Genomic DNA, 21,617 nt, shown 5'->3' with positions numbered 1-21,617 from the left:
TGCTTATATCTTTTTTCTGTTTGAAAGACGCCATCACAGACTGTTTAATCAAATCGAATCGAAAGACTTTTTACCTCTCCGAGTGATGATGACGTCACGGAGAGGTTTTACACTGGACGTGTGGGTGTGCGTTTGCATTACTATATTTATGAGGACCGCGACGAGAAAACACACCAATCCTGTGGGGACCGTAGTCACTTATGGGGACGCACACCCCGGTCCCCATTAAACCAAAAAAAACATATGCTCAAATAAATTATTTTTTGATTTTATTTGCTTAAAATTAGTTTTTAAGGTGGTCCCAAGAAAGCCGATTTTGTGTAACACACGGACTGATAATAGCGCCCCCTTATCGGTCCTCGCAAGAACTAGAAAGCACACACTACTACTTCCGGTATGAGTGAAGTTCCCATAAGAGCGGTATTTCAACAATGATCATAAAAATTAAACACAAACGCACCATTTTCTTTATTTTGAGAAGATTAGCACATGAATTCTTGTTATCTAAAGTAGCTCTTATATAAAACGACTATGGAAAGGCAAATGTGTTGCCAGTATTACTGTATTAATAAAAATTTAAGAACTTTTAATTTCAAATGATTATAATTGTATGAATAAAATTGTACGGTTTAGGCAATAATTAAATTTATGTAGGCCTCTAAGATAAGAGAGCATAACGCCAATAAAGTATAATATATATAGATAAACACCTTTAGATTACTAATTTCCATTACGTCGGAAAATACCAAAACTGAGAGGTTCTTAAAGTCCACAACGGAGCTAAGAAATAAATATCTGAATACTTAATGGGTACTATACAATGCCTTATTAAATTTTGTTATTCCCTAAACAGAGAAAAAACCACATGAAAATCGTTAATTAATTTTCCCATATTAGATGTAAAAGTGACAAATTAAACATAAAATTAGATTTATTAAGAATAATAATAATTTTGGAAGACCTCAAAAAATCGAACTGTTTTAAGTGTAACAGGAGATAGCTTGTGAAATTTTCGACGAAAAAATGTATAACCGTTATAACAAGGGTCCTCATAACGCGTATAAGCAGTCAAAATTAAACACAAAAAGGGATTAATTCTCAATTTAAAAAATAGAGGTATATGTCAAACATTTTAGCCTATTTTAAGTACACCATTGGGCATCTATTTAGTTAATCTAAAAACACACGAAAACCCTTGGAACAACAAACAGCATAACGGATGTAAACAGTTAGAGACGAGATGGGACATTTCTGGATTTCAAGTAAATAAGATATAGAAAATACAAGGCTATATTAAATGTATTATACGTTTGAAAGAAAATTTCAAAATTTCTGTGCATATCATGATGAAAAACTAAAAACCGTTGAATCTGGAGGTAAAAAGTCCAATTAAAAACAGATCCAGATTTATTCTAGATTTCAATTAAACATAATATCTAAATTGTGATTCTAATTTACTGCATGATTCAGAATCTTAAGAAATAATCTAGTTTCATCCAAATTCTAAAATAGATTTCATATGAAATTATTTTAAATTTCAATTTAATATGTTTATATACTAAATTCGAGGATATTTTCAGTGCGTTGTACCTTAGGAGATTTAATAATTTTCAACCAAAAAAAAATTAAAAAATCATGAAGAAAAGGGTCCCAAAATCGAATGTAAAACCTCAACACCAAAAACATTTTCGATTGATTTTGAAGTCTAATGAATTTGGAAGATGGAAGAAATACCTGGCTTGATTAAGTGTGATATTCATCTAAAGCAAGACCACGAAAACCTGTAGGAAAAAAGGTCCCCATATCAAATGTAAAAACTAAAATAAAACACAAAGTGTGATTTATTCTCAATTTAGAAAAACAGATGTATATCTGGATTACGATTCTTACGTAGTGCATTACTTGATAACTTTAGACATTATCTAGATTAATAGAAAGTAAAAAAACATGAAAAATCTTTGGAACTAGGGTTGCCACTGCGGATTTAAAAAGCCAAAATTGAATTTTCTATTTATTTCAAAGCAAATTGTATATATCAAAATTGATAGGTAAATTTTAGTGCGTTGTACGACACCTTAATAAGAAATATAATGAAAAACCGTTAGAAAAGAGGTCCTAATACCGGATGAAGAAAGTCAATATGAAACAAAAAATTGTATCTATTGTAAATTTTAATTAAATAGGTAGATACCAAAAATTCAACGTACTTGCGATACCCTAAACCTTACGAAGCTCACGTATTTTAATCAAAAAAAATTATTGAAAAACGTTAGAACGAGGGGCCACATAGCAGATGTAAAAATTGAAAATTACATACAATATGGGATGAATTATACATTTCAATTATAAAGGTATATATCAAAAACTCGAGTCTATAGATAATTCTTTTAAATCGAACTTATTTTTTAGGTTTAAGTTGAACCTGGTCCTTGGTCACCCTCAAAACATCCCTCATTTTTATAATGGGCACCATAGTGTCAGCCTATTGTCCAATTCTGAGATTGCCTATACCTTTGATGGCTCGTTTGACGTGCGTTTGTACGTTTCGATAGAAATGTATCCCTTAACATCTTCGGGTGGGACTACACTCTTAATTTGAAGCGGTTCCTCGGAATCCACATATGCAATAAACTTCCTCATCAATAGTAATATTGTCAATTTTTCTTTCCCAATTTTGCATAATTTCGATCATTGACTCCAGAAAGTAATGTTTGTTGAGTAATTTCATCAGAGAGTTCAACATCTCCATTTGGAATTTTAAGAATTTTCATCAAACGCAAAAAACTTCCAAAGTCATTAAGAAAAAGGGTTCCAAAATTGAATTTAAAAACTCACACCAAAAACATATTGGATTGATTTTTAAGTCTAATGAATTATAAAGATGCGAAAAAATACGTATTTTGTATGTATATATATTATTATTTATAATTTTCATCTAAAGCAAAGACCACAAAAAGCTCAAGGAAGTGAAATAAAACACAAAATGAGATATATTCTCTATTACAAATAAATGACTCTCTGATTACGATTCTAATTTATAATTATTTAATACGTTAAGAAATTATCTAGACTCATCGAAACTAAAAAACATGAAAAACCAGGTATATATCAAAAGTATGAGGTTAATTTTTGTGCGTTATGCGATACCGTACGAATATGACTAATTTGAATCAAAAACATAGGTTATGGAAAACCGTTCCAGAACATAAATTTGGGGCTGTTAAAAAGGTGTAAACTATAGCTGGTTTTAGAATAGTTGGCTGAACCTTCTCTGAACCTAGACTACATTTGACTGCAGACTCATCTCGCAAATTATTTAGGTAAAAAATCGATATGCATTTTTCTGCTAAAGTTGATTAAGAGCTGCACTACAGCTGCTAGTTCAGCTTAACTGACTTAAATCTTGCTGCAAAAGTAGCCATATAGCTGCAGGTATTAAAATACAGTAAATTGAATGTTTCTTTGGACCATTTTCAAGTTATCGCTGTTAGATGGTTGGAAAAGCTTTGCAAATAAGTCAAATTGATGATACTACAACATGACTAAAATCAAACTGTAATGGTAGCCCATGTGATATGCCTTAATATAGATACACTCAAGCTTAGTAGGAAGAAGTTTGCAAATCTCATTGACTGGAATATAACATCAAATACATCTGTAAGCAGCCCTTAACATAAGATGCTGTATCTTAAAAACAGACTTTATGAAGCTGTGCTAAATTTCTGCACGTAATATCTGTCAGCCAATTAAAATGATCGCTATTGGGGCTAAAATAGGTTAAATTACATAAAGTTTTATAATTAAAGCTTATCACTATAAACACACTTCTATGTGATCTTGCGTCTTTTCGTTTACATGAGGGCCCTGAAAGGGATAGAACAACTATAACGGTGCTTCCAATGGGGCTTCAGTGATTAGCTGTAAGTGAGTTGCAAAAGGGCTGTAAGTAGACTGCAGTTTGGGTGGAGATACCTGTCAGTGGTCTTTAGCCGCTTGGTTTATTGCATGTTTAAGTGCACTTGTACCAACGTGTATTACTTAATGTAATTCATTGTTACATATAATACTGCAGTGCCCTAAGAATCCTGCAGAACAGACAAGTTTTAATTACATTCATTCATCCCATCTTAACCGGGCACTGGGTTTATAGTAAGGAGTATTCTCCTTAAGTGAACTGGCAGTAGAAAGAGCTTCGGGGTATTACACCTTATTAGAAAGCTATCATAGGTGGTGTTTGAACGTTTAAATTTTAATTCTGATATCAGAATAGTAAATTTTTCATTCTCATTCTAGAACATTTAAACTTTACCTCTATTATTAGAACATTAACAGAATATAGTTTAAAGACGGAAAATTAACGAGATTTAGTTTAAAATCGGTACATTTCTGAATCATATTCTGAAAGCAGAACATTAGTTAAAGGGTCTGATAGTAGAACATAACGGTTCCATGTCTAGTTCCTGAACATTGTTTGGTTTAATCTAGCTTTATGGACAAACCATTTATGGTTAATTTTGACCAAATCGATTTTCAAACCATAATACACCTAAATTTAAACTATTACTGGTATGATGTTTTAGTTTAAACCATGAAGAGACCATTTTTAGACCTCTAGTTTCTACAGTGTGTAGCGAACTGAAAGTGGGCTGTAGCGATCATTAAGTAGAAAAGTAAATCATATTATAAATTTATGTTAAGAAACTGTATAAATTGTACAATATATATATATTGTATAGACTTTCCATTAAGGTATTGTAGAAAACAGTAGAATCTCAATTCAAACGCCTTTACTAGATTTTCTGAAAACTTTAATAGAAAATTAGCAAAAATCGTATAGGAAGTTGTGGAAAATAAGTTAAAATAATTTATAAAATTTCTATAAAATATGCTTATAGAATATTAACATAACACTTACAGAAAAACGCATGGTTTCTGTTTTATATAAAATCAATAAAATGAAGATATAGAAATATCAATTGGAACAGAGCCCCTTAGGCACCACACTCTATTGAATTTTATATATTGTTATGGAAATTTTATAGAACATTTTCGTACGGGCAATAGTCAGTGAGAGAGCTTCAACTGGACTTCAATTAGCAGAGGCAGTGCTGACCCCGATTCTGCTATATTTTAGCCAGCTGGTTACCGAGTTGCAGTTTGTTTTGTATATATTGGATTCATTGCTGCACTATTACTGCCTGATAGCCCAACCGCAGCGAAGAAGAAAATTATTCTGGTTCTTTTGGTTAGGTTTGTATCCTTTTTTCAAGCCCACATTTGACTGGTGTAAATATTACATCCACTTTTGTGCATAGAAAAAAATGAAAAATAATTGGAGTTTTATTTTTACTTTTACTTTTGGCCCGTTTTGGGTATAGAAAAATACGATTGAATTGAATTATCAATGCGACTGTCAGTTCACGTAAGTACTTTTTATAAGTGGTAATAGGATTCAAGTGTATTTATAGTCTAAAAAGTCTATCTGTTATATTTACGACTTAATAGCGTTCTTTCCTAAGGAAAGGAATTGAATGTATAGAGCAGTAGCATTGAAAATTAATAGCTAAAGTTGAAAGTCGTTAAGGCTCGCCTTAGAAATTTAAGGCGCGATAAAAGCCCGAAACCAGATTTTGAACATGTAGCTCGAAAACCAAAAAATCAAGGCTCGCACTGCCCTTATATATAATGCATTATATATCAAATATCTTAGTTACGACACCTAACCAAGTTTACTCTTATTCAACCAAAAGAAAAATAATGAAAAAGCGTTAAAAAAGGTCCTCATAGCGGATGTAGTAAGTGAAATTTAAACAGAAAACTTTATTTATCACAAATATCAATTAAACAGGAAGATATCAAAAATACGAAGCTATTTCAACTTCGTTATACGATATCTCAAAAAATCGCATTATTTTCACCTTAAGCAAAAAACATGAAAAACCGTTGGGTCAAAGGTCCCCGTAAAGGGCTTAAAATCCAAAATTAGACACAAAATGGTGTAAATTATAATATTCAATTAAAAAGGTATATATCAAAACTTTTAGACACCATACCTTACGAAGTTTATTATTATTCATCCACAAGGAAAATAATAAAGAACCCTTGGAAAAAGGGTCCCCACAGCGGATGTAGTAAGTCAAATTTAAACTCAAATTTTATTTATCACAAATTTCAATTAAAGAGGTAGACATCAAAAATACAAAGCTATTGCTACTGCGTTATACGAAAACTTAAGGAATGGTATTATTTCCATTTAAAGCAAAAAACATGAAAAACCGTTGGATCAAGGGTCCCCACAAAGGATGTGAAAATCCAAAATTTGACACAAAATGGTGTAAAATATAAATTTCAATTAAAAAAGTATATATTAAAAATTTTAGATATGACACTTTACGAAGTTCACTATTCACCTGAAAAGTAGTGTAAAATGGGTGATATTAAAATTACAATTCAACAGGGATATATCGAAAATTGATTTTATTTACTTACGAAGACTATTAAAAGGGCCGGATTAAGCAATTTTGCACCCGGGGGCCGAGATAGTGTGCGCCCCCTTAAGTCGGTAAAAACGGAACAGCAAATGTCCCTAAGGGGGAATAGTTAAACTCATTGCACCCCCAACAAGCTTTGCGCCCGGGGCCAGGCTCCTGGCCCATTCGACCGAAACCCATTAGACCGATACTCATTCCACAGAATTCCATTAGACCGAATTGTAGTCAAATTTGGCGGTAAATTATTGCAGAAATTTGGTCTAAAAAGCCTCTATAGTTATCTTCTTATAAAAATGTTTTAGCCAATTAATGTTTCTATATTTTGTACGTAAATATATGAAAAAATAAAGGTCATATTACACTTATAACTTTTTGGGTACTAATTAAAGTTAACCCCCATTTCACCCAATTTAAAACACCCAATTTCCAGTTCTCCTATTCTAATTAACCCAATATAATGCATACCCAAAAAGACTCAAATAGAGTAGAATTTGATGGTTTTATTTATTTATTTTTTTCATTCCATAAAGGATACACTTACTTGAAGTGTATAACCGCTCCAAAGGGGAAGAGACGTCCTCCTAACCAAAGAAAACCTAACATAACAGTAATGTTTAGGAAAAGGCATATTATTTGAGAAGTCAATGAAGCTAAACCACAATATTTCGGAAAACACGTAACATTGTTAAATGATGTATAAAATATTACTAACCTAACCTAACATAACATTAATGTTTTGGAAAAGGAATATTATTTGAGAAACCAATGAAGCTAAACATCAATATTTTGGAAAAGGCGTAACATTGTTAAATGATTTGTAAAATTTTACTAAAACCTAACCTAACATAACCCAACCTAACCTAAAAAAAAGAAAATAAAATAGCCCAGCTATAACATCCAATGTGTAACTCAACCTAACAATACTATATTTCTTGTTGTGAAATCCTTAATACTGCTGAATTTTAAATTCGCCTTCTAAATTCAGCACCTGCAAGGATATTAAATTCGATTATTATAAATTATTCAGAATTTTTTTTTTTTTCTAAGCTTGGTCTATGAAGGGATTTCCACACTAAGCCTGAGGCTTGTTTACAGGTGGGTCCCTTTACAATGCATAGAGGGGTGGTGGCTAGCCCCTATGCCACAGCTAACCTACAGCGCCCTACACTAACTATTACCGTTAACCTCTGCAAGTTTTGATGGAAAGGAGAAACCGGGTTAGACCGCGGAGGAAAACTCCTTTTAACAAGCGGGGAGAGAACTTGCAAACTCTACGCAGAAGGATTTCTTCCCAGGTTTTCACCCGGTGCCACAGTCCGGGATCGAACCCGGGATCCTCTTGCTGCGAGGCGAAATCGCTAACCGCTACGCTTAGTAAACTCACCTTCCTGATGGAGATTCGAACGAAGATTTTATGCGTGACGATCCGACGCTTTACAACTAGACCACGGTGGGACGCAGACCACTTCGAAATCAATTAAACTAATATACTAGGTTGGAACTTTAAATAAAAGTTTAAAGTTAAAGAAAAATGAGATGTATTATGCATTTCAATAAAAGAGGTAGATAATAATAATAGTAATCTAAACTTTGTCTACGAAGGGATTTCCACACTAAGCCTGTGGCTTATTTACAGGTGGGTCCCTTTACAATGCATAGAGGGGTGGTGGCTAGCCCCTTTGCCACAGCTAACCTACAGCGCCCTATACTAACTATTACCGTTAACCTCTGCAAGTTTTGATATTCGAGGCTCTTTTAATGTGTAATACGATACCTACGAAAATTATCCAATTTTTATCTAAAGCAAAAACATAAAAATCCATTGGAAGAAGGGTCTGTAAAACAAGTGTAAATAGTCACAATTGGACACAATATGTGTTGGAACTGACAAAGTGAATTTTTTACGACGATATTTTTTAATACTATGTTCTTTATCGCACTTAGCAAATGAAACAGATGTATATTTTTTAAGCCGAATACGAGATAACCTTTTTAGTCTAATTACGTTGTAAAACTCACTTCGCTTCTCACCGTTGAACTGAATAAATCATGTTGTAATATTATCAACTAGTTTTATTTTCAATTACTTAAAACCCCAATTATATGGGATTTTATTAAACAGGTTTTTATCAAAAAATCTAATCATTTTTTTGCGTTTAGTTGCGGAAGGTTTTTAATATTCATTAAAAGAAAAAAACACGAACAATGTTCATCTCGGGTATGAAAATTTGGATTTATTCTTAATTCGAATAAATTAAGGAGATGCAAAAAGTGTAAGTCAAGATAAGTCAAAAATTGTTGGAATTAAAAAATTATAGATTTAATAAATCAAAGAAACACAAAATGGAATTTACTCTAAATATTAATTAAACAGGTATTTATCAAATTTATGATTTTATAAGTGCAATATATAATATCTAGCTACATCCTAAATAAAAAAATATGAAAAACAAACCATTGGAACACTTTGCACTTTCTTAAGGAAGTAAAAAATTAGCATTGAAATAGGCTCTTGAATAATTTAATATAAGAGGAAGTTGTTAAAAACCCTATTTTAAGTTCAATTATCGATGCCTTTCGTAAATATATCCTTCTAACCTTTGTCATTCTTTAGAGTGTATTAGATTATAAATATTGAAATATATTATACAAAAACGAGTTTTTCTTCGTAGTCCTTAAAAAAACTGTACATATAGACAATCTTTGGCGACACTTTTTCAAACCCACAAAGGCGCAGAATTTAGAAATTATTACTGTATTACAATTTGAATATAAGTTTAATCAATACGAGAAATTTGGTTTTAATTGCGTAGTTCAAGCATTCACTATGATTCGAAATTTTACAACAAAAACGTCTAACTCTCAAAAAAACTGTCCACCTCGTAATGTTAAGCTTCAAAGTGATTAAAATTACGATTTCGGATTCAGCATAAATAGAAAATCGCTGTGCTCTAACCTATTTTATTGTGGAAATGCATAAAAAACCTTTCTTTTAAAAAATAGTTCTATACAAATTTAATTCTTGATTCGAATATCGAACCGAATTTTTTCCTCTCAATCCATTAAGCTATATTATATAATATACACAAAAATTCTATTTTTGGCTAAAAAAAATTCTAAATATTAATGCGGGAGTGAAAAGGGATTCAAGCTGGATTGATTTCTCTTTGCATGAGAAAACTCCCAATTTTTAGCTTCCACAATTCATTTTTCTCTGGCGCGCGTTACGGTGAGGAAACGAGACGAGTTTATAGCCCTTTCGCCTCCCCGTCCCGACCTTCTGAGTTGAGACTGAAGCTCGTTTATGTTTCTCTCTGCGCAAGCGCGACGTTTTAAACTTATCTTCCACAGACCGATTTAAAAAGGGGGTTTAAGCAGACAGAGTTTACCCCTTTCCGCTGACGTATTACCCCCTTTCTCACCGGATCTATCTCTCTATCAGTCTACTTATAACTGCGGCCCCCTTTGACGCCCCTTTTGATATCGGTCTATATTCGTTAAGTACCGTAGCATTGGCTTTATGCAGTTTTGGATTGTCATTAAATTATCTGAAACTTATTATAATATATACTGATCTTCACCATAAAATAGTGGGTGTCTGCTATTTGTCCCGCATTTTTTCGTTAAGCAAAATCCAGCACTGTGAATCTGAAGCTTTATGTTTTTAGTATATCTATAATGGAAAACGGCATCACTGTGTTCTGAAATATTTCCAACGATGTGTAGTACGTAGTTTCCAACCAAAGAAGTTAAAAGAAAGGAATGGAGTCGGTAGGTCAGGGTTTGGTTTGGATAACAACTTCCAGTAAGAAAACGTGGCGCTAACAAGGCAGTAGGAATGTAGCAACCACAGTTTACTGGAAGGCAATTTCCAAAAATCCTTAATTCTTGAATCCTTTTGGGTCTTCAGGTGTTTTTTTATACTGCGGAAGGCAGGGATCAGGAAAAGTTTCCATTCCTTACTTTTATATTATTTATTCCAACAGACCTTAAGTATAAGCATGAGCATAGCCCACGCGCTTGCTTTTATAGTGGCAGCAGCTTGCGTCGTGATGCGCGTGATCGAGTGGGCTATGGCACGAAAGAGGGAAAAAATGGATGAATAAAAGTTAACTTCGAAGAATGTCGTGTTCAAAAAAAAAACCTTTTACTTGAAATTTAAAATTTACACCATTTTGTGTCCAATTTTGGATTTTTATACCCTTTACGGGGACCTTTGAGCGTAACGGTTTTTCATGTTTTTTGATTTTGGTGAAAATAGTGCGATTTATCTAGATATCGTATAACGAAGTAGAAATATCTTCGTGTTTTTGATTTCCTTCTGTTAAATTGAAATCTGTAGTAAATCACATTTTGTGTTTAAGTTTGAATTACTACATCCGCTATGGGGACCCCATTCCCAACGTTTTTTATTATCTTTCATATGGATGAATAAAAGTTAACTTCGAGGGTTGTCGTGTATAAATTTATTTAAAAAAAAACCTTTTACTTGAAATTTATAATTTACACCATTTTTTGTCTAATTTTGGATTTTCAAAGCCTTTACGGGGACCTTTGAGCCAACGGTTTTTCATGTTTTTTTGCTTTTGGTGAAAATAATTCGATTTATCTAGATATCGTATAACGGAGTAGAAATATCTTCGTGTTTTTGATGTCTTTCTGTTTAATTGAAATTTGTAATGAATCAAATTTTGTGTTTAATTTGGAATTACTACATCCGCTATGGGGACCCCATTCCCAACGTTTTTTATTATCTTTCATATAGATGAATAAAAGTTAACTTCGAAGGTTGTCGTGTATAAAATTATTTGAAAAACCTTTTACTTGAAATTTATAATTTACACCATTTTGTGTCTAATTTTGGATTTTTAAATCCTTTACGGGGACCTTTGAGCCAACGGTTTTTCATCTTTTTTTGTTTTGGTGAAAATAATTCGATTTATCTAGATATCGTATAACGAAGTTGAAATATCTTCGTCTTCTTGATGTCTTTCTGTTTAATTGAAATTCGAAATATTCAAATTTTGTGTTAAAATTTGAATTACTACATTCGCTATGGGTGCCCTATTCCGTACGTTTTTTTATCTTTCCAAATTTATAATTTACCCCATTTTGTGTCTAATTTTTGATTTTGAAATACTTTACGGGGACTAATGATGAAAATTGGTAAAGTTCGTAAGGTATCGTACAAAGCACTAAAAATAATTTTTTTTAATAGGGCCTATATATTTTTTTAATTGTTTCTAAAATTGAATTTTACCATCCTATATGAGGCCATTGTTCCAACGTCCTTTAATAATTTTTGTTCTTGATGAAAATTTTGATATATACCATTTTAATTGAATTTTATTTGATATTTGGTAGGTGGATCATTGTTCCAAGTTTTAAGTTTTTAATAGTTTGTTTCTTGAGGTTTCGTATTACTATTTATGATTTTTCTAAATTTATACAAGTATTATTTTTAAGTTTTCGAAATGAATCTTGACAATATCAGCTATTTGACTACGCCTTATGCTTATCGTATTAACGTATTAAATTCCGTTTACTTTTGAATTGAGACGTTTGTTACCCATAACTCAAACTTAGAGAATATAAGTGTATTGCTATTCTTACGGGGACAAAGTTAACCGGAAGTACGTCATAGATTTTGGTCCCCATAAAGAATGCAAAGAAAATTATGTAAAAGTTTCCTTTAAAAATATTTGGAATTCATTTTAAGATGCAATTTGAAACAAGTCATAAAAGTGAAATATATTTTCGATTTTACGATAAAAGCGGAGGAGATATTGCGTTTTCTAAATGTCCCCGTAAGTGACTTTTTAAACTCGGTCCTCATAAGCAATGTAGGACATGTGTGGGTGTGTCTGTCTGTTTTTATTGACTTACACCCCAAGGGAACCGCGTTCGCAGTTTTCAAATCGGAGCAAAGGTTTTCCCAAATTACAGTTCCCATTTACAGTTCCCGGAAATATCGAAAATTGTATTCCACTAACAATGGCTATTATCCATTGCCTGTCTAACACCACTTTCCTCTGGCCATTTTTCCATCTCATATGGACACCAGTCTTTCCCTACTGGCTTCTATAGTCCACCATCATCTGCTCTTTGACCATCCCACATGGACACCAGTCTATACACACTGGCTTCTACACACCAAGAAAGTTTAATTGTTCTTTTTAATAACGATGTAACGTTCAATAAGGCGAATAACTAACGAAGAAAATATTTTATATTAATTATTTTTATTATATATATTATTAATAATTTATTTTACTATTTAAGATAATCTTATTTCTCAACTCAAAATTAAAACGGAAAGAGTTAAAAAGCAGTCTATGCGTTGGTCTGTGTGTCCGTCCGTTGTTACTCTAGTGCGCCGCGTTAGCAGTTCGCTTTGTTTTGATGTGTAAAGAAATCCTAAAGAACCTTAATATTCACTTTTTCCATAATATAAAGTGAATATGTTGAAATATATGTTTCGTAATTACGATGCATTTAGTACTTGTGCAGATTTAAAGCTCTGTTTCATTTTGATATTCCAAGGACATTTTTTAATATTGTTATTTGAAATGGCTGTTAATATATTACTTAAGCTATACTACATCAGTATATAGAATAATCATTGCTTTAATGATTTCGAGAACAAAGCTAAAGCCTAGACTCTGTCGGGTAAATCATTTATTATCCGCAATAGGCTTAGTGAACCAAAAAGTAAATAATAGAGACCTGAGGTGAAGTAAGCTTTGGGTTTCAATTTTCGTGTCTGTAATGAAGGGACATTAACGGTTCAGAGTGAGCCGAAATTTAATTACACGTTAAAATAATCAAGTTTAGATTTTATAATAGAAGAAAGCATCTTGGTAGCAACTAGATCAGTGAAAGGGCTAATTGTTATCGGGTTATAGCTTAGAAGTTTTCATTCTTATTATGGTGCTCTTTGACTTTCAGTGCGCCATAACCATAAGTCAGCTTTGTTGATATTTAACGTTAACACTCATGTTGGCAAACTAAGAAAATCGTTGAGGTGAAACGAGACAGTAGTGTTTATACTGCTAACGAGTTGTGAATGTAGCTATAAGAATATAGGGTTAACAGTTGAGGCGTAGACAATTGAGCCTTTTCAAACACATAAAGGTTATTTCTCTCCAAAATTTATACACTTGATTTTTTTCCCATTTACTGATTTAAATGTGTCCAAGACATATCTTTATTGGATGTAAATGTCGTCTGCTTTACTGTTTATTCGCTATGCTTGGAATACTGCTTTAATAATTCGTAAATTTTTACTTCAAAAAAGAGAAATAATTCTATATCTAGGTTAATAAGTTTGTAGAAGTTGTCCTACTCTTGACTCGGAGAGGTAATATTTTGGTTTTTCCAACTTGTGTAACTTTTTTTGAAAGTGATTTTAAAGAAATTTCAGTATTTCCTAACTTTATGTATTAAATACTAAATAAATCCCAAATTTTAGGTTTCTATCTCTTTCTAGAAGTACCTTAGATTTTTCATGATCGTTCAGTGAGTGAAACAATGAAAATTTGACGTAAGTTATTTTTTAAACTATATTAGGTTCAAACTTGTAATTTGGCGTTAGAGGTAGGCCCGATAACTTCTATCAGTTATTGCAATTTTAGATTTTTACCTTTAACCAGAACGAAGATACCAGGGCTTAAAAGTGCCTAAGTTGCTACGAAAAAAGAGTGTTTGGAGTGCTTTTGGCAAGTGTCCGGACTGATTTGTTTGGCGGACCCGCAGCTGTGCACCCATAAATTTTCCCTCCCAATGAGTTTGTGAATTTTTTTAAGGGCCCGACTCATAACCATTCGCGGGGCACGAAAAGTCTCTCGACGGTCCTGCTCATTGGCTGAATTTAATTAACAACAAAGGGACTTTGCAAGCAATGGTCCATTTTTAATTTCAGTTAACATTAACATTTCAACAATAACTTATTTTACATGTAGGCTACCTAAATATAGCCAGGTGCCACCCTAGCGATAATATCCGCGCGCGAGAACCGCGAAACCGATTTAACACAAGAGAAATTCAAAATGACACTTATCGCTTCGCGATCGTCCATAGCTCGGTGGCATCGGCAAACGGTGACTTTCCTCCTCCTTGCGTTCCTTAAAACAATAGCTACGACGTGGCCATCGCCTTGGCTATTCTTCTGGACTGCCGCTTCTAAGAATGGGGACTTCGGGAGGCTAGGTCGACATCTCCAGAAAGTGGAAGTCCTCCGCTCTTCTTTAGGATCAGCTTCAGGATACTCGTCAACCAGAATCGAATGAATGCAATGCCAGACCGCACACAATTCGTCCTCGCTCTCGCGCCAAACCACTTAATTGGTTGGGTTTTCGCGCCAAAAACTGACGTCAATGTCCAGGGTGTTCAACCCTGGGGTCGCGTAGTCTCTCGACCTTCGGACGGCGCCGAATTACCTAGCTTTGGCAACCTGGCTTGTACCATGCATGGGCCTAAATTCTATACATCATTTCTGTCTTCAATTCTATCTTAGAAAATAGTTACCATGACAGGCTTTCGACCAAACCTAATGCTTGATAAATTGTTTAATATGTACATATAAAGAAAGAAGGGCAAAGCTATTGACACAAGGGAGATGGGGTCGAGCACAAAAGAGGACCAACCGAAAATAAAGGGTGAGAACCTTCCTTAGCGCGATAAACTGGCGCCTCTAAACTTTCTTGGACCAATAACCTCTTTACCTTAACCTTGACGACCCCTCTTAACAATCAACTTCCCTTGTCTATATAAAATTACTATGAATTTAATATTCCTCCAATTCATAAATGTTTCAAAAAACCATAATATTCCAAAAATATCGTTGCACCCGTGACCAACGTTTTGTGGTTAAAATTCCTTATAAAAAGGCTACGCGTTCGCCACAAAGCTTTTGAAAACCAACAAAGTAGCAAACGAAACCATGAAAATCTTTTCAATAGCTATTGAAAGTTGTCACTCGGCCAAAGAATTTGTCAACAAAATTCAAAAAGACATTTCTACCTCAAAAAGTTTCTAAAGTAATAATTTTTTTCATGTGCTCAAAAAGTTTCTTCCTCACTCGAAATATCGTAGCTTTTAAAACGGTTAATTAGGAATTTTATCCAATACTAATATTTATGAAAGCAATTTATTTGGCATAATAAATCTGTGCGATTCAGTTCAGTTCGAAAAATGTTATTGTATATGAAATGAGGAATACATAAGTGTTTTAAGAGAAAAAATGTGACAATTAATTTCAAAACTTGAACACTTACATTTATATAACTATGAAAGACATTTATGATAAATTGACCATCTTGTGACGTCACTGGTTAAAAAGTGGGAGGAGCGTGACTACACCACCATTATCCGTTAAAACAAACAAAATAAAAAGGGCTGGTGAAATTGGACAGTTGAATTGAGCATTTAAAGCCAACCAACACCGACATTGTTGAAGAGTTCATTCAAGATAGCAGGCATTTGCAACTGCGTATAACGATGTATTTAAACGACCTTGCACACTGTTCAAGGCGTCCTTTAATATGACAAGTTGCGAATGCTTTAGTCATTTAAATAACCAACAAAAAAACAAGTAATTACTGTATAATGTGCTACCATTCCAATAAATGTGATACTGAGTACTTTGTAAAAATTTCCGTAATTCCGCACGGGAAAAAGGGGAATATGGGGGGAAAAGGCGCGCCCAGCCGTAATCAAATAGTCGGACTAAACCTTTGCACCATCCGCTAGATGGCGCAAAGCAAAAACAGGGGCGAATACCCAAGGCATTAGGCTCCACTCAATGTGAGATATGTCAGTTTTTTTGTATTGCAAGTTTGAACCCTGAAAGTTAAAGTTTTACCTGATTATAAAACTACCCCATATGGCTATATAAAATAAAACCGTACACTTTTTTGACACAAGTTACAATGCGTTTATTCTATGAGAGCGGTAGCTCTCTTAGATAAGACTTCATACTGCTCTTAATGTATAAGGAGGGTTTTTTGTTTGGATGTAGTTTTTTTTGTATTGTACTAATTGGTTCGAAATAAATCCACTGAACTACAATTCGGACCCTTAATATGTGGTTAAAATTTCAAAGAGATCCATTAATTCGTTTATTTTATAAAAAATAAAGTTGCTAAGGGTGGTTTTCATTTCCATAAAATTAATCACAGATTTTGACGAAAAACTGGTAATTTCCCATAGAAATAACAAGGGAAATTTTCCAAAGTTACAAATTTTGTCCATACCCTTACAAAAATAACCATACGTCAGATAGATTTGAAAACGGTCTTAAATGAAAGCCCCATATCCATAGTTGGCGCCTATTTTTTTTCATCAAGAAAATTTAAGTTTAAGTACTGTTTTTCATAGTTTTAATTACATGCTCCGACTTACGTGGTTTACCCTGAAACTATGGAACCTGCGACTTTTTAGCATGAGTTATGTAGTGTATGAAGCGAGTTTGGTCGTTTTACCGCGGTTATAGTCAAATTCTTAGAACAAATAGCTAGCTTAATGGACATTTTATCTTTTCTCTGCTTAGGTTAAAGCTACTTAAACTTGATTACCTTGTGGGTGCTTGTGGGTGCATGTAGGTACTTGTGGGTGCTTGTGGGTGCTTGTCGGTACTTGTTGGTGCTTATGGGTACTTGTAGGTGCTTATGGGTACTTGTAGGTGCTTGTGGGTACTTGTGGGTGCTTGTAGGTACTTGTGGGTTCTTGTGGGTACTTGTAGGTACTTGTGGGTGCTTGTGGGTACTTGTGGGTGCTTGTAGGTACTTGTAGGTTCTTTTGGGTGCTTGTAGGTACTTGTGGGTGCTTGTAGGTACTTGTGGGTGCTTGTAGGTACTTCTGGGTGCTTGTAGGTACTTGTGGGTGCTTGTAGGTACTTGTGGGTGCTTGTAGGTACTTGTGGGTGCTTGTAGGTACTTGTGGGTGCTTGTAGGTACTTGTGGGTACTTGTAGGTACTTGTGGGTTCATGTTGGTACTTGTGGGTACTTGTGAGTGCTTGTGGGTACTTGTGAGTGCTTGTAGGTACTTGTGAGTTATTGTAGGTACTTGTGAGTGCTTGTAGGTACTTGTGAGTGCTTGTAGGTACTTGTGAGTGCTTGTAGGTACTTGTGAGTGCTTGTAGGTACTTGTGAGTGCTTGTGGGTGCTTGTAGGTACTTATGGGTACTTGTGGGTGCTTGTAGGTATTGGGGTGCTTGTAGGTATTGTGGGTATTTGTAGGTATTTGTAGGTACTTGTGGGTGCTTGTAGGTACTTGTGGGTGCTTGTAGGTACTTGTGGGTGCTTGTAGGTACTTGTGGGTGCTTGTAGGTACTTGTGGGTACTTGTAGGTACTTGTGGGTGCTTGTAGGTGCGTGTGAGTGCTTGTAGGTACTTGTGGATACTAGTAGGTACTTGTGGGTACTAGTAGGTACTTGTGGGTACTAGTAGGTACTTGTGGGTACTAGTAGGTGCTTTTGGGTACTTGTGGGTGCTTGTAGGTACTTGTGGGTACTTGTGGGTACTTGTGGGTGCTTGTAGGTACTTGTGGGTACTTTTGGGTAGATGCTTTGCCCGGGTGCTTGTAGGTTCTTGTAGGTGGAATTTTTAGGGGGGCGCCTCGCGTTTCAATCAATGATTGTAAAAAATGTATTATTCTAATTCCAATAAGAATGCACACTTTTAATGATTTACGTTTTATTTTTGAAGTATCATTATAAATAAATGTCTGATTGAGCTAAAGTTATGGTCCCCTTTATATATGTTTCTGCTTAGTGCAGATTTTGAAAATGTAAAACAGTATCTTAACATTCTTAATTAAAATGAAGACTGAAGGAACAGATATTAATCAAAAATGTCTTGATTATAATCAAGACCTAAAAAGTATCGATAAGACTGAGGTTATCACTTGTCTGAATGATCAGATATTAATTTTTCTTTTTAATTGAAACTTAAATGCATGCTTAAGAAAAAACAACGTTCCATTACCGTTTTCCGTTGAAATAAATTATTTTACTGGTAATCAATTTCAAAAATTTACTTATCTCGGCTTTTCGACCACAATTCCATTCCCCGAAAACATTTTATCATTACATTTATTACTTTTCGGAGATAACGTGTCAAAATAGCCTATAAAAGAAGAAAAAACTGTAATAGCGGTCTGTTTAGCCATGATAACAACCTTTTAAAAGTTGCAAGCACTATATAACCCTTTCGAGACTAACTGGACCTGAGCAAACTATAGCTTAACCTGCTACTAGTACGACCAGAGAGAAATGATGTAATCTGCAGTTGAAATTTCATCATGTGCGACCTGCGGCCCTGAAACTCTCCCATAGTCCCAGTGTGTGTAGAACATAATTTTTTCGCTGTTATCTGCCAAAATCAATCTTTCTAGATAGTGCCGCCTGCTCACTTGAATTTTTCATGATATAATAAGGTTTGAATGAACAAAATTCTACATTACTATTTTCACTACTATGTCCTTCTGCTAACTTGAAGCAAACTTTCCTCTCTTTCTGCTGCTCATTACCGGTGCCATTCCCTTGACTTTCTGTTCGTTATAACTACTATCATGAATTTATTTATTTCAAACCAAAATATAAAAAAATGGATTCTTTTTCCTTTTGTGCTACTTAGAATTTTCAAATGTATATAATGTTGTGCCGTGCCATATCAAATAGTCTCTAACCATTGTTAGAAACTAGAGAGAGAAATTGGGCAGTAACACTGATCATGCCCTGAACTATGAGAAAGAACAATACGACGGTTGACTAAAGTACACTTGATATTACATCATTTTGCAAAACCGCGAGTAAAAATCTTACTGTCCCTATTGAATTTGGCGCCATTGGTTTTAGAATAATTAAAATGTTCCACTGCGAAGCGTGCCGGTCACAAATGGGGATGTAACGTCTTTAGGAGCCTTTTAAAACGCAAAACCATACACGTACTCTCCCAAAAGTAATTAATGTAATGATAAAATGTTTTCGGGGAATGGAATTGTGGTCGAAAAGCCGAGATAAGTAAATTTTTGAAATTGATTACCAGTAAAATAATTTATTTCAACGGAAAACGGTAATGGAACGTTGTTTTTTCTTAAGCATGCATTTAAGTTTCAATTAAAAAGAAAAATTAATATCTGATCATTCAGACAAGTGATAACCTCAGTCTTATCGATACTTTTTAGGTCTTGATTATAATCAAGACATTTTTGATTAATATTGTTTTGATCCCAGTATCATTATTTAGTTACTAATTATTTTAGTAACATTTACGTAATTTAAATATGATTGCATTTTAGTATTTTGATTATTACTTGAAGTAGTGTTTTTAGTAATATTTTCGTACTTTAACTAAAATCAGTATATTTTCCTGTATAATTCGTATGAAGTATGGTATTTTATTGATAATTACATAAATCATTGTTTAAAACCTTGGCAATATTGTTCTTATTCACCAAATAGTATGGTAACCAGTATTATTCATAATTATGTCAAAAAGTACTTAAGTAACGTGTTTAATAAAAGTCAATATTTCTGTTGATTAGGGATTTACTCGATTACAGATACGCTTCGTTCAAAAATCATAACAATAATTGTGTATATTTTTCAATTGTTATTCTAAACTATGTAAAGTTTTGTTTAACTCAATTAAACGTTCTTGAAAAACTGAATCTTTTAGTATATTAAGCTTGTTAACAGAGGTGTCTCTATATCCTCCAAATAATGATCAATAAATCACACTATATCCGATACTACACAAAAAATACCATCACTGCAAGTTACAATGTTTACCAAAATGTATAAATGCCTTTACAATGGAGGATTCGGGAAGGAGAAGAATTATAAATTAACAGGGAACTAAATTGTGTGTTTGATGATGATGATAATAATGATAATAATGATAAAAATAATGAAATGAAATAGATTTTTAATGTCTATATAAAAACTATTCTAATTAATTAATTAGCGTTAATTAATGAAATATTTAAGCTTAATTAACCGTGCAATTAGTATCGCTTCTCGGCCTTTAGGCTAAGATCATGTGTAGTATCTGTTCTGATCAGCTTAATATCTGATCGGGTTCCATTGGGACCCTTCGATATTAACTCGCTTTTTGGAACTGGGCGAAGTTTAACGGGCTTGCCCGACTTCGCCACGAGTCGACCTGATATTGCATTGCATTCAGGATCGGCTCACAACCTCTCTAATTAAATCAAAATTAAACACGCTTATTCTGAAGCAGCTAACATCAAAGAGATTAGAAGTTGAAGCTAACTGCTTGGGCAAGGCATTGTGGGAGTTCTCGCTGTACTGCTTTATCCTCAGGTTATATTTCCCTCTTTTTATCCGGTTCACCGCATTTCAACCAATAAGAGTGCAGAGAAAGACTTCCAAAGCGAGAACACTCCAGCCAAGCAAAGAGGGTAGCCTCTTTGTACCCTCTTTGCTGACATATGTCCATACTATCTCACTCCATTTTATCTCTATTTGCCATTGATACAAATAAACATATTTAATTTAAAGTGGCCAGTAAGCGATTTGCAGTAGATCAGCTTCAGGTTTTTGCACAGGCTCGAATCCAGCCTGTGACAAAATTAGTTTTTTACTGTTTGGATTAGGTAGTTCTCCCAAGATAAAATAACAACACTATATTAAGCGTAACTAAGATATAAACAAAAATGTGTTTCCTATTAAATCTGCATTAGCCAAGAAACCCGGCGTTGCCCGGGATGTTTTAAGGATCTGAAGTCTATGTAGATGCCCACTCAAATAAAACATCTCCTTGAAGGCATTTCTTTTTAACCAGTTATATTGCAACTATCAATTTTAATTAAACGATGCTCAATAAGAAGTTAATTATAAAGGTTACAGGTATACAATAAGAAGTTCTTAATAGGCTTAATGGCTAGGTGTTAGCACAAGTCCCAACCCTTGTGAAGAACTGAACCAAACTACTTCTAATGAACTTGATTTCCCTAGTGTTACTGATATCATAAGTTAATAAGATATGTTCCAAAAGTATGAGACTACCCATACTTCGTAGTGCTACAGACTTACAGCTCGAGAACGACGGAAGCGAGTATTGAAGTCCTACATTCGGTGGTTAATTTTCCAGGACTTCCAT

The 21,617-nt window shown here is 33.9% G+C and overlaps 1 non-coding gene across 1 annotated transcript; it reads left to right on the top strand.

The window, feature by feature from the left end:
* Positions 1–20,504: 20,504 nt before the first annotated feature.
* On the top strand, positions 20,505–20,694 carry LOC149657518 (U2 spliceosomal RNA). Its single transcript, XR_016370196.1, has one exon. It is a non-coding gene; the product is annotated as a U2 spliceosomal RNA (small nuclear RNA).
* Positions 20,695–21,617: the final 923 nt, after the last annotated feature.

This window comes from Phalangium opilio, unplaced genomic scaffold (genome assembly GCF_054372755.1).
Source record: "Phalangium opilio isolate 3A_F unplaced genomic scaffold, DU_Popi_V2 ptg000077l_1, whole genome shotgun sequence".
In the NCBI taxonomy this organism is placed as follows: Eukaryota; Metazoa; Arthropoda; class Arachnida; order Opiliones; family Phalangiidae; genus Phalangium; species Phalangium opilio.
This window is presented reverse-complemented; position numbering and strand designations above follow the sequence as displayed.